Source organism: Perna viridis, chromosome 14 (assembly GCF_037379345.1).
Source record: "Perna viridis isolate PV_CMFRI_1.1 ecotype Kerala chromosome 14, ASM3737934v1, whole genome shotgun sequence".
Taxonomy (NCBI): Eukaryota; Metazoa; Mollusca; class Bivalvia; order Mytilida; family Mytilidae; genus Perna; species Perna viridis.
The window spans coordinates 10,390,814-10,401,794 of record NC_142458.1 but is presented as its reverse complement, the minus strand read 5'-3'; positions in this window follow the sequence as shown (position 1 = coordinate 10,401,794).

Sequence of the window (10,981 nt, the reverse complement as noted above, 5' to 3'; positions counted from 1 at the left end):
GAAATAGGGGCCGACGGGTTCGAACATCATATTTTTGCACATTTTCCCAAAAGCCTTTGGTTAAAACATATTCTTACTTGGATATTTGTATGATACAAGATTAATCAAGGGAATCAAGGTTTTTGCAGAAATATAAAGAATACAATCTATGGACAAAAACTTGAAAGAAAAATAGTCAAATATAATAAAACATAGAATAATCATAATAATACGCACAGAAACAAAAGTAAATTAGCAAAATGCGCTCCATTTAATATTGGGAACATGGACCAGGTTCACAAGTAAAGTAAGCGTCCTTCGTTTTCTAGAAACACCAACCCTGCTAGTTGCTCATAAAAAGTCAAGCCCAGGGTAGAAGAAAGACGAAAGGACAAATATGACATGTTAATCAAATCGGTTCTCATTATGCAGATGGTACACTGTAACGATCCACGAGTTCTTGATGACGACCATAAATCTATCCATCAAACATTTACAGACCCTAGTTTGATTTATTCCATTTATTCAATTTTTTCTATGATATTTTCATTTTAAATATCAAGTCCTCTGAAACCTCAGAAAACAGAGGACGCTTACCGTACCGGCGCACCTGGTCCATGCTCCCAGTTTTTTAGTGGAGTCCGAGTTGCTCATTTCCTTTTGTTACTTTGTATGTATGATTTTAGTTGCTTTGTGTGCTTTGATGTGTATGTATGTTTTCCATGTTTGTCTTTGTCCCTGGATTACATTCTTTTGATTACCGCTATAATCTTGATTCTTTTGATTACTCTTTGCCAATGTTTTGAAACTATTTAGGTTTGTATAGGTTTAGTTTAATGCCCTCCTAAAATGATTCATATTGATAGCTCAGCAGTTAGCATGAATGATATGAATACATGTATAAGGAACCCTCTCGTTAATGAACTTTTTATTCCAAATGATACGACTAATAAATTTCAATTCTCTAGCGAGCGATTAAGGCTCTTTATAGCCTCTATTTATTTGTGCTTTTATGTACTATTAGTGCTTTTGGTAAAACTGTAAATTGAACTAAATATGTGAGTTAAACCAATGCAGTTAATGGGAAAATACTATTGTTCGTGGGGTACCAATCTTCGTGGTTGTCTTGGGTAGGCCAAACCACAAAATTTTGGTTTCCAAGATTTTCACTGGTATGGGTGTGTAAACTGGAAACTCAAGAATCTACGAACTAGTGTTTCTTCCCAAATCCCCGGAAATTGGTATCCAAGAATTAAAGAGTAAGATATTTTTTCGAATTTTGCATATGCATTTAGAACACTATACTGACAAATAAAAACTAACTCTTACTCTCTCAAATATTTATTACAAGTCAACTGGCATCACAATATCAGAACCTTTACTACGGAGGTCACGCGATTGGTCACAGGTGGCGTTGTATTCGATTGTGGGCGTTGTCAGCGATATGTCTAATAACCGCAAGGCAAAAATCGACGTGACCCAATATACACCGATTAAGTCAATTACAATATCCGATGCGAGGTATTCGGTTGTTTCACGGTCAGTGGCTCTGGTAAAAGTCTTTTTATCATTCCTGACCCAATGAAGAAGTTTTCATTGTGTGAGCAATGTTTGCTAGACATTAATTTCCCTGTCACAGCTTCAACATGCGTATACAGCAGAGTCAACTTAGTCTGCGAAGAGCACTTTGAAGAAAGCTGCTTTGAAAGAAGTCTGGTGGTAATTTTATTTGTATCTTTCCATCTGTTCTTTAAAACAATCGTTATCAATTACAATTTAAAACTGTTCTGGTACTAACGTAGCATCGTATGTTTTGACGTTTGTAAGGTTTAAAAAAAAGAGAAATAAATTCACCAAATAGTGAATTGCATTATTTTTCTCTTTTTTATTCATTTCAATGCGTACACAGTTACGTTGTTTTGTGCTGCGCGATAACGGGTAAGTTACAATGTGAATAGAATTTAGCCCGCTATGTGCAAAATTTATACGAAATATTTGTTATTTTTTCTAATTATTCTTCAATGTAATAATGAATTCAGACTGAAGAAATTAAAAAAAAATTAATATAGTTGATATGGATAGGAAGTCCATTGATTTTTACATTTGACACCACTATGACAAAATTTTGCAATACATTTTTATTGATAATAAAATTATTCATAATACCTCCTGTCCCAAATTCTTAATTCTTTCCTATACTTCGGTCGTAAGCCGAATGTCATACGTCAAACATAATTATTTTTTCCTTTTCCTGTGTTTATTGCCCTTATTTCTTGTGTACCTGTGTATATTTTTTATCATATACTTGTGTCATACAGCAACTTAAATTATTACCTCCTCCATCCGGAATTTCCTTCTGTGTTTATCGCCCCAATTTCCTATGCATAGTCTGACGTCTTACTTTATGGGTATACCGTTAGAATATTACCTATATTACCAGGTTTTTTCATATTTGACGGTTCAAAACTAATTCTTTTAAGCGTAATAAATTATTCAATAATTTATTTGTAATATTTTAATTATTATTACTATTATCATTATTTTATTTATTTTGTCTAACTATAGTCATACATGTAAATTTAAATATAACTTTATATACTTTATTATATTCACATACCTTTTTTGTTTTACGGTTCAAAGCGAATATTTTATTGTAATAATTTTTAATTATTCATTTTTTTAATATTTCTTTTTTTTATTTTACTAATTTCTTCATTAAACATCAAATTTAGTTTTATTCTTTTAACTATAGTCATAAATCTAAAAATTACTTTTTATAAAGCACTTCGTGCTAGACTCGTAAGAATAGTCAAGGACGTTAACAAACATAAGTAGTAGTCTTTGTAAATGGGTCAATATATATTTTGGAAAATAATTATGTTGGTATGCAACTAAAAAGAGATAAAAAAGAAACTAAGAGGGTCGTGAGAGTTGGTGAAGAACATTTGAACATATATTTTTGTGTTTTATTTAATTTAATTTATTTATCTATTTATACATGTCATTCAGAATGTTGTTCTAAAGTACATGTACAAGTACAACACATAAAAGCACATCTTCGTTAAATACATAGTAGTAGGAATCGAAGTATCACATCTCACTACATTTTGTTTTACGGGTCCGTATTATAGGAAGGCGGACACGGAGAACGCTCCAAGATCGGAAATTTTCTTTGTATGAAACCTCGATTTTCCACAAATTCTACGCCCTTCCTCCACCACCCTTGAAATTCCTGCTGCGCTTCGCCTAAACGATGCTAATATGTATTTACGCCCAACCGTAACCTGGGTCCGCTTCTGTTTTACTTATTTATTTGGCTGAATCATTTGCGTGCTCGATTTTATTTTAATGTAAGTCAAAGAAGCGAAATATTATTCTTCTAAATATCGGAGAACCCGTAATTGTTCATATTATAAATCCCATTTTATGTCCGAAGACAGTCTTACTAGTCCAGGACTTATATTTCACTCCCTGTACGTGGCTAGTATAAAGAAAAACTTTCTTTGACATTGTATATATATAAGTTGTGAGAAAATATTCCAGTTGTTCTTCGTGTAGGGAGAACTCTTTGCAGCATTTACATTCTTCAAAAAGTCGCATGGACTCACATTTCGTACACTCACACCAACTAATAGTATCTTTACGTGAGTTTTTGTCAACTTTATTTTGTTTCTCTTGGTCAGCGTCTATGATTATTTGTAACTCTTGTAATGTATACTCTGGTTCAATTGTGTATGCTAATTGTCCCGTTAAAACACATTGCTGGGTATCGGACTTTTCACCATGAACACTCTCAGAACTGTCGGAACTGGAAAATATTTCTTTGATTGCACTTAGCAAAGTTACGCTCACAGAGCGTCTCACCCTTTCAATATCATTTACAAATCATTAGATCCCAATTACTCAAACATACTATTGTGACTATATTTCTTTGAAGTGTGATAATTGTTAATTAATTGTAGTATGTAACAATTACCATCGGCTCGGTGATCTTTTAAGTAGCACTCCAGCTAAGGGTCATGCAAAATGTGATTCATGGGTAAAAAGCCTACATATTTTTATTTTTGATATTTTGTTTGAAATGTCATGGCAAACAGAAATTAACATGTGGTTTTTCATATAACACGTGCTCTCAGGAGGTAAAAATTAAATAGAATGCACTGTAGAAATCAAAATTAAGGGAGATAACTCTGTAAATGGCATTCAAATACAATAGAATCTACTGGGTTTTCAATGTGGATTATCTCCTAAGAGCAGGCAGATTTGAATGAATAATGACACATTTCATAGTATAGACCCATAAAACTACTTAATTACCAAAATAAAAATATGTTGCTTTTTTGGGGTGTATCACATTTTTTTCAGATTTTGCATGATTTTTACAAAGACTACTACTTAAACTAATGAATCAACTTCCAGTTCTCTTTCAAATTGTCATCGTGTACTAAAGAGTCAGCGGGTCATTAATAATTTATAACGTACAAGTACAATTTTTGTAAAACCATATTTGAACAAAATAAGTTCGTAATTTTACAGTAAAAGTACTTCATGTTTATATAAACGATACACACACACAAAAAAAAATATTCATTGCACATTTTGATGCTTGTTCTACCGAAAATTAATTACTAAAATTCATAAAATTCAAATTTAGTTTACTTTGTTTTATAAAAAAAAACAATTTCAATTTATATTACATATATAATAAATATTATAAAAAGTATATTTAAATCCGTGGGAAAAGTATCATCAAATACCCCCTTTTTTCTACAATATATAGACAAATACTTTATTAATAACATTTTACAGGTAAATTTTCGGTAGATGAAAGCATTTGTCCCCAGGGAATTATCCGGTCGTTCGTCTCTGTGAATTAAGCCGTAAGGCAAAAACCTAATTCACAAGGTAATACCGACATACAGGAAAACAAAAACACGGCTTGTTATCGGTAACCCATTCTAGAAGTACACTAGGTGGCATAGTTCGTCTTTTAATTTAGGTTTTATTTCATATCATAACATGGTTTTTTATTTAAAATTTCATGAATACAAAAAAATATCAATAAACATATATAATAGCAACGTAAAAAATGTTTTAAAAAGAACAAAAGTAGAAAAAGTGCAAAAAAATATTTTTCACGATTATAGCTTGTATATTTCGGCAACATCGTTCCTATGTTGTTCATCTAATTATTCGGCTGTAGATGTATTTAATATTGGCGGGAGCTTAATCGTTATTTCCCCTCTCGAATGCTTCTGATGTCATAAACATAAAAAATGGCGGACGAAACAGAGACTCCATACGATAGAAAAAAAAAGCCATTATCTTTGTTATGCCATATCTTTGCGATGTAATACTTTGCACAGTTACTTTTTTCGACTATCTGAATCGATTTAACCCAACTTGTGAAAATCGCAGACTTACTCTTTGAAGTACTTTCACAGTATGTGTGAATGCCATAACCTTATATGTCAGAAAAACAGGTAAGTATAGTAAACAAGTTAGATTTGGCAAACCGGATGATGTTGAAAAGAACCCTGCCTTTAACTTTAAGTACAATTTCAAAGAACGTCAGCTAAAAGGCTAGGCACATACCAGTTTCGACACAGTGAAAGAGAAAAGAATTCATAAGTTGGTAATGACAAACGTTAAAAAAGGAAAACCTACCACAGTTCACTTGGCTAGCGAGCAGTTATTTCAAAATCCTGTAATACACGGCAGTATAGTTGTGATGTATTTTTCTTATTAGTCATCACTGTATTTAAAAAGATAACGCTATTTTAAGTTTATTGTCTTAACTTACGTATCATTGTATTCTGGAGGGTTCTTCTCTGCCTATTTTAATCTTTGCACCAAAAAAAAAAAAAAAAAAGGACCAATGGAACATTTTCAGTGCATTTTATTGAAATTATAACTCAATAGACCAATATGATATTGAAAATTTAGTCTGCACTTATGGGTTTTTTCATACCATGTTTCACCCACTCCCTCATTATACAGATACGGACAATTAAAGAAGAAAAATTGTCGGTAATCTTCATTTTTCTTTTTATCTTGTTGCCAATATTTTTCTATCTCTCGTACATGACAAACAATTAAAAAGATATCCGTCAAAACATTGAGTGTTATTGTGACGCCTTCAGTCAGTTTTCAGAGTTTTGATTGAAAATGACATTACAGTTTGTAATTGCACTACCAGAGTTAGTAATGACGTCACAGTTTGTATTTACACTACCAGAGTCAGTGCTAACAGTACATTAAAATAATCAAAACATCATTTTTGTGGATTCCCGATAAACAGAATAATATTCACTTTCGATTTTGATATTGTCACATAGTAACAAAATAACTTTTATTCTATATTTAATCTTTTGCACAGTACCTTAGCTCGAATCCGTTTTCAATTAATAATGTGCTGCTTGTCACATTGTGTTTTTATTGATTCTTCTTTATTTTCTATAGTAAAGTGTTTTCTTTAAGTATTTACCTCAATTTACACTTCGTTTCTCCTAGGCTTAAACAACACACTCCATTTAGTAATTGGATCGTACATATATATTCTGATTAAAAGCACCTAACTTTGGTTCCTTCAATAATCTAAAAATGTAAAAGACTTCTTTTAATTGTTTTTATTTGAAATGAAAGTTCCAACAAATAAACACGCTTTTAACCTTTACCGGCCTCTTATTTTATCCCTTTAAAGAATTTGTAATATGTAAAATTCCAAAAGTTTACTTAAATGTCGGAATTTTCGACACCGATTTAGAACATTTACTTCTTCTGGAAATTGAGAGCAGCCTGTAATTAGAAATGCGTTTTATTCACATAATCTAGTATATTGTAACACGAAGTTACGATTAAGACACACAATCTTATTTCTTTTTGTTACGGCGACAATTACCACAATGGTAATGTATGATTATTTCCCTTATCTGGACATACACGGATAATTGGTTCTCCTCATATTAGGAGATTTAACATTTATGGTTGAGTACTTACTGAACTATACACAAAAAATTGAATCATAACATTATAAGTTATTTACAGTATCGTGAAGCTTTCAAACGTTTTAGTTTGAAAATAGTTATACAGCAGCTGAACATTTGTACTCTTTAATTTCATTATTGAAGTATACCTCTTATTACTTAGCAGGATAACACTTATTAAATATTAAACGAGTGACACGTTTTTTTATTAGACCTACTTGAATTTAAAAATGACATGTTGACAACATAGAGACAAATTTAAAGGGTAATGCAATGTCAACATCTCCGTTTCTGTCCACGATTTTCACAAAACGAATCATTCAACATAACAGAATATGCACCTGCATTATTACATTTTTTTTATAAAGCGGTTGTTAATTTTCAGTAGCAGGAATTCAAAGCCAAACTCGGCGGGTAATTCTAGAAAAGCAGTAGCTTACCCTACCGGTGCACCTGTTCCATGCTCCCAGTTTTTAGTGGAGTCCGAGTTGCTCATTTGCTTTTGTTACTTTGTATGTATGATTTTAGTTACTTTGTGTTCATTTTTGTGTATGTCTTTTTTCCATGTCTGGTCTTTGTCTCTGGATTACATTTTGTTGATTACCGCTATAACCTTTGTTCCCTTGATTACTCTTTAATTTGAGTTTTGTTATATCTAAAAATGCACTTTAACACCCGCAAGAGTACCAAATAGATTCATTGTTCTAAGAAATGTTGTAAAGAAAGCAGGACAGCACTAGAACTATGAACCACAGCAAACATCAGGTGTTTCGAAAAGTATGCATCTTCTGCTATGCAAGCGTCACCATTCATACTGTAAGAGAGTATAGTCCAGTAAGATAGACATTACTCTCATCCTGGGAAACGCTATTTTCTCCATTTGATTTAGCAAAAGCAAACTATGCTGTTATCATCAAAGCATTGCACACATCGCATCCATAACTTATTAAATACATGACTAAATATATTTAGATATGTATATTTCTAGGCGAAAGAATGAGGGTCAATAAGACCTTGTTCTGCCTACTTAAATAATTTGTAAAAAAATTATCATAAATTCGGAAGAAAACTAAATAATAATGTAACTCTTATTGTAAATTTTCAATTTAATGCATAAAGTTCGTAATTTAAAAAGTAGCGATGGAGAAACGAATGCAAGAAAAACGCCTGGAAAGCTATTCTGTAAATAAATTATTTAATAAAATATTTTTGGCCCTGTGCAGGTCCGGGTGTTAAATAAATAGGCCTGCAGCAGTGCTAACCTTGTCGTAAAAGGCGACTGAATAGTGCTCAGAAACCTAGCCGGGGGCTAGGCGCTCTGCCCACAAAGCTCCTGGGATGTGTGCCCCAGGTGGTGGAATGGGGTACCCCTGGCGTGTTACATGCTGGGGTTGTCAGGCTATAATACGGAAAACCTGACCGCAAACCATAGTGGTGCACCGTGTGGGGAAAGATGCCACGTTCCTCGCACGTTAAAGAACCCTACCGTGGTATTCTCCCGGAGTAGGAACCATAAGGCTCCGCCACAGGAGGCTAAATTGCCCGACCCTACCCACCTCTCCCTATTTCCAGTGGCAGTCAAAATTTGTCGACCCCATTGGCCTTCTGTCCCATCCCTTGTTCATTTCATCATCATTTCATGTTCATTTTATCATCAATTTCATGTTCATCGTCTTAATAGAGCTGAAATATTGTTGCTCGGACGTTAAACCCCAACAAACAAACAAACAAACAAACAAAGAAAATATTTTTGACACTTATTTATAGTGAGATCCAGCGTTAACCAAAAAAAGATTGAAACTGAAAGTGTGCATTTATTCATTCTTTCTACAGGAAAAAGGATATTTTGAGTAACGCTGGATCTCTATGTGCATTTAACAGAAAACCTTAAATAAAATCACGCTAAAATTGCTACAAAAATGACTGCATAACTTTACCTGTATCTGTATCACGTGATCTAGCTCACTGTCACATGATTAAGCACCTGGCCATCCGTGTAATATACACTGAAAACTTGATGACACTGTAACAAGTGGAGTAGATATATTAATTAAAGAGCTTTTATCTCAACTTTATGGCAAAGCATGAAATAAAGTCAGAAATAATCTTTTATCAGATGTCAATTTCGCTATAGCCACTACTATGAACATGCATGCATGTACGTCTATGCACTTACTCAGAAGCGCGTCATTGTCTTTTACATGGGATTTTTTTTCTAGGGATTAAACATTTGAATGTAATAGTTTTCAATATTTGTTTGTTCTAATGTCCGAATAAATCTCTTCGATAATATGATTTACTTTTGCGTTGAATGTAGTGCCAAAATGAGATACTTTAAATAAGCTCGTACAAGCATTAATGTTTATATAGGAACATGTAGCAGATCATCTAAAGATATTTTTTATAATAAATGTCGCAACGCATTTAATTCCCTTATGCGATCCCACAAAGTTGGACACATTGTTATATTATCAAGCGCGAATAAAGCTTTTTGTATTCGATATTGCAAAGTAAATATATGAGAAATGTTTATTCAATTTTACGCATTTTTGTATGTACAAAATCCTGCTGCTTAAGTTTCTTAAAGTAAATTTTCCAACATTTCTTTTGTATTTAGTGCACACTTACAAAATACGCCAAAAACATGTTGACACTTAATTAAAATACCCGTATTATATCAAAACTGTTTTCTGATGTTTTTTGATGCACCACTCAGGAGCAACGTTGATGTACATGTAAATTTTCCTGTTCATGTGTAAATATCTGTACTTATTAGCCTACATGTAGTTTTAGTATTTGTTATAGCAGGTCTACTATACTATTTGTGCCAAGCGGTCCTGTCGTGCTCATTGTTGTCTGCAGTTCAGCTTTTTTGCGTCTTTTCGAATATTTAATGCAAATTTAAGCGTATACATTTTTTGTGGAAGACGTTGCCTTTTATATCAGTCAGCTGCGTCCTGTGTTACGTTTTGTAATCAATTCATGTCTCCAAAATTTTGTTATCTGCCTCTTGAAAAAAAAGCAGGGGCGTCCCGGATGGTGGATTTGATGGGGTGCGACAATGCTTTATAGGTTGTCTAAGTTATATAAACATGGCCCGATTGTGAACCCTCTGAAATATAGTGGTATGAATATCCACGTGACATTTAATTTGAAATTGTTTTGCGACCCTGGATTTAAGATGTGCCAGGCTATCATGGATTTTAGCGGAGATACGGTGTTAATCTTCGGAAACTTTACAAAAGAGACCCTATGCTAATTTGATCCAAAATTGAAGTTTGTCACTTCTGGGCTTCTTAACTTCCCTTTTATCCTCATCATTACGATTGATGAATAGCGAAAATTTCGAGAGCTGCAGGTTTTAAGCTCCCGGGATACGGACAATACCGTTGGCGATTACGGAATGTATGATGACATGTCGGGAGGCTCCAGCCGAAAGCAGTCGAAAGCGGGAGAGTTAATACCTACATAGATGTATTTATTTCAAACTTTCCCAAATTAAATATACTACTATTCGTAAACATAAATTCTAATGAAAAAGTTTCATTTTTATTTTTCTCATGTATATATTTTAAAACTTTGCAAATATAGGAATTGTTGATTCAACTAAAAGTAATGTAAGTTTAAGCAAGTACGTGGCTGTTTCAGCAATTGTACTCAGAAAACATTTAACACATTGCTCAGGGATCTGCCGGTCTGTCTAACTGTCTGTAGTTAAGCTCGAGAAAAATTATTGAGTTTTAACTGGTTCTGAAGATATACATAGTCACTCATGCAGTGTTATCATGTAGTTGACGTGGAAACAGTAACATATAATTTGTATATACAAACTTGGAGGCTCGATGATCACCGAATTTTATACAAGTTTGATTCAAGTAAAACGCTATTTAACGGGACGAGAGACAAAATTTATTAATTGCCTAAAGTTTTATAAAATGTAGAAGTAAATTTACGAATGCAGATATTCTTTAAAGGGCTAAGTGCGCGACTGCACCAATTTGAAACTACCCAACGAA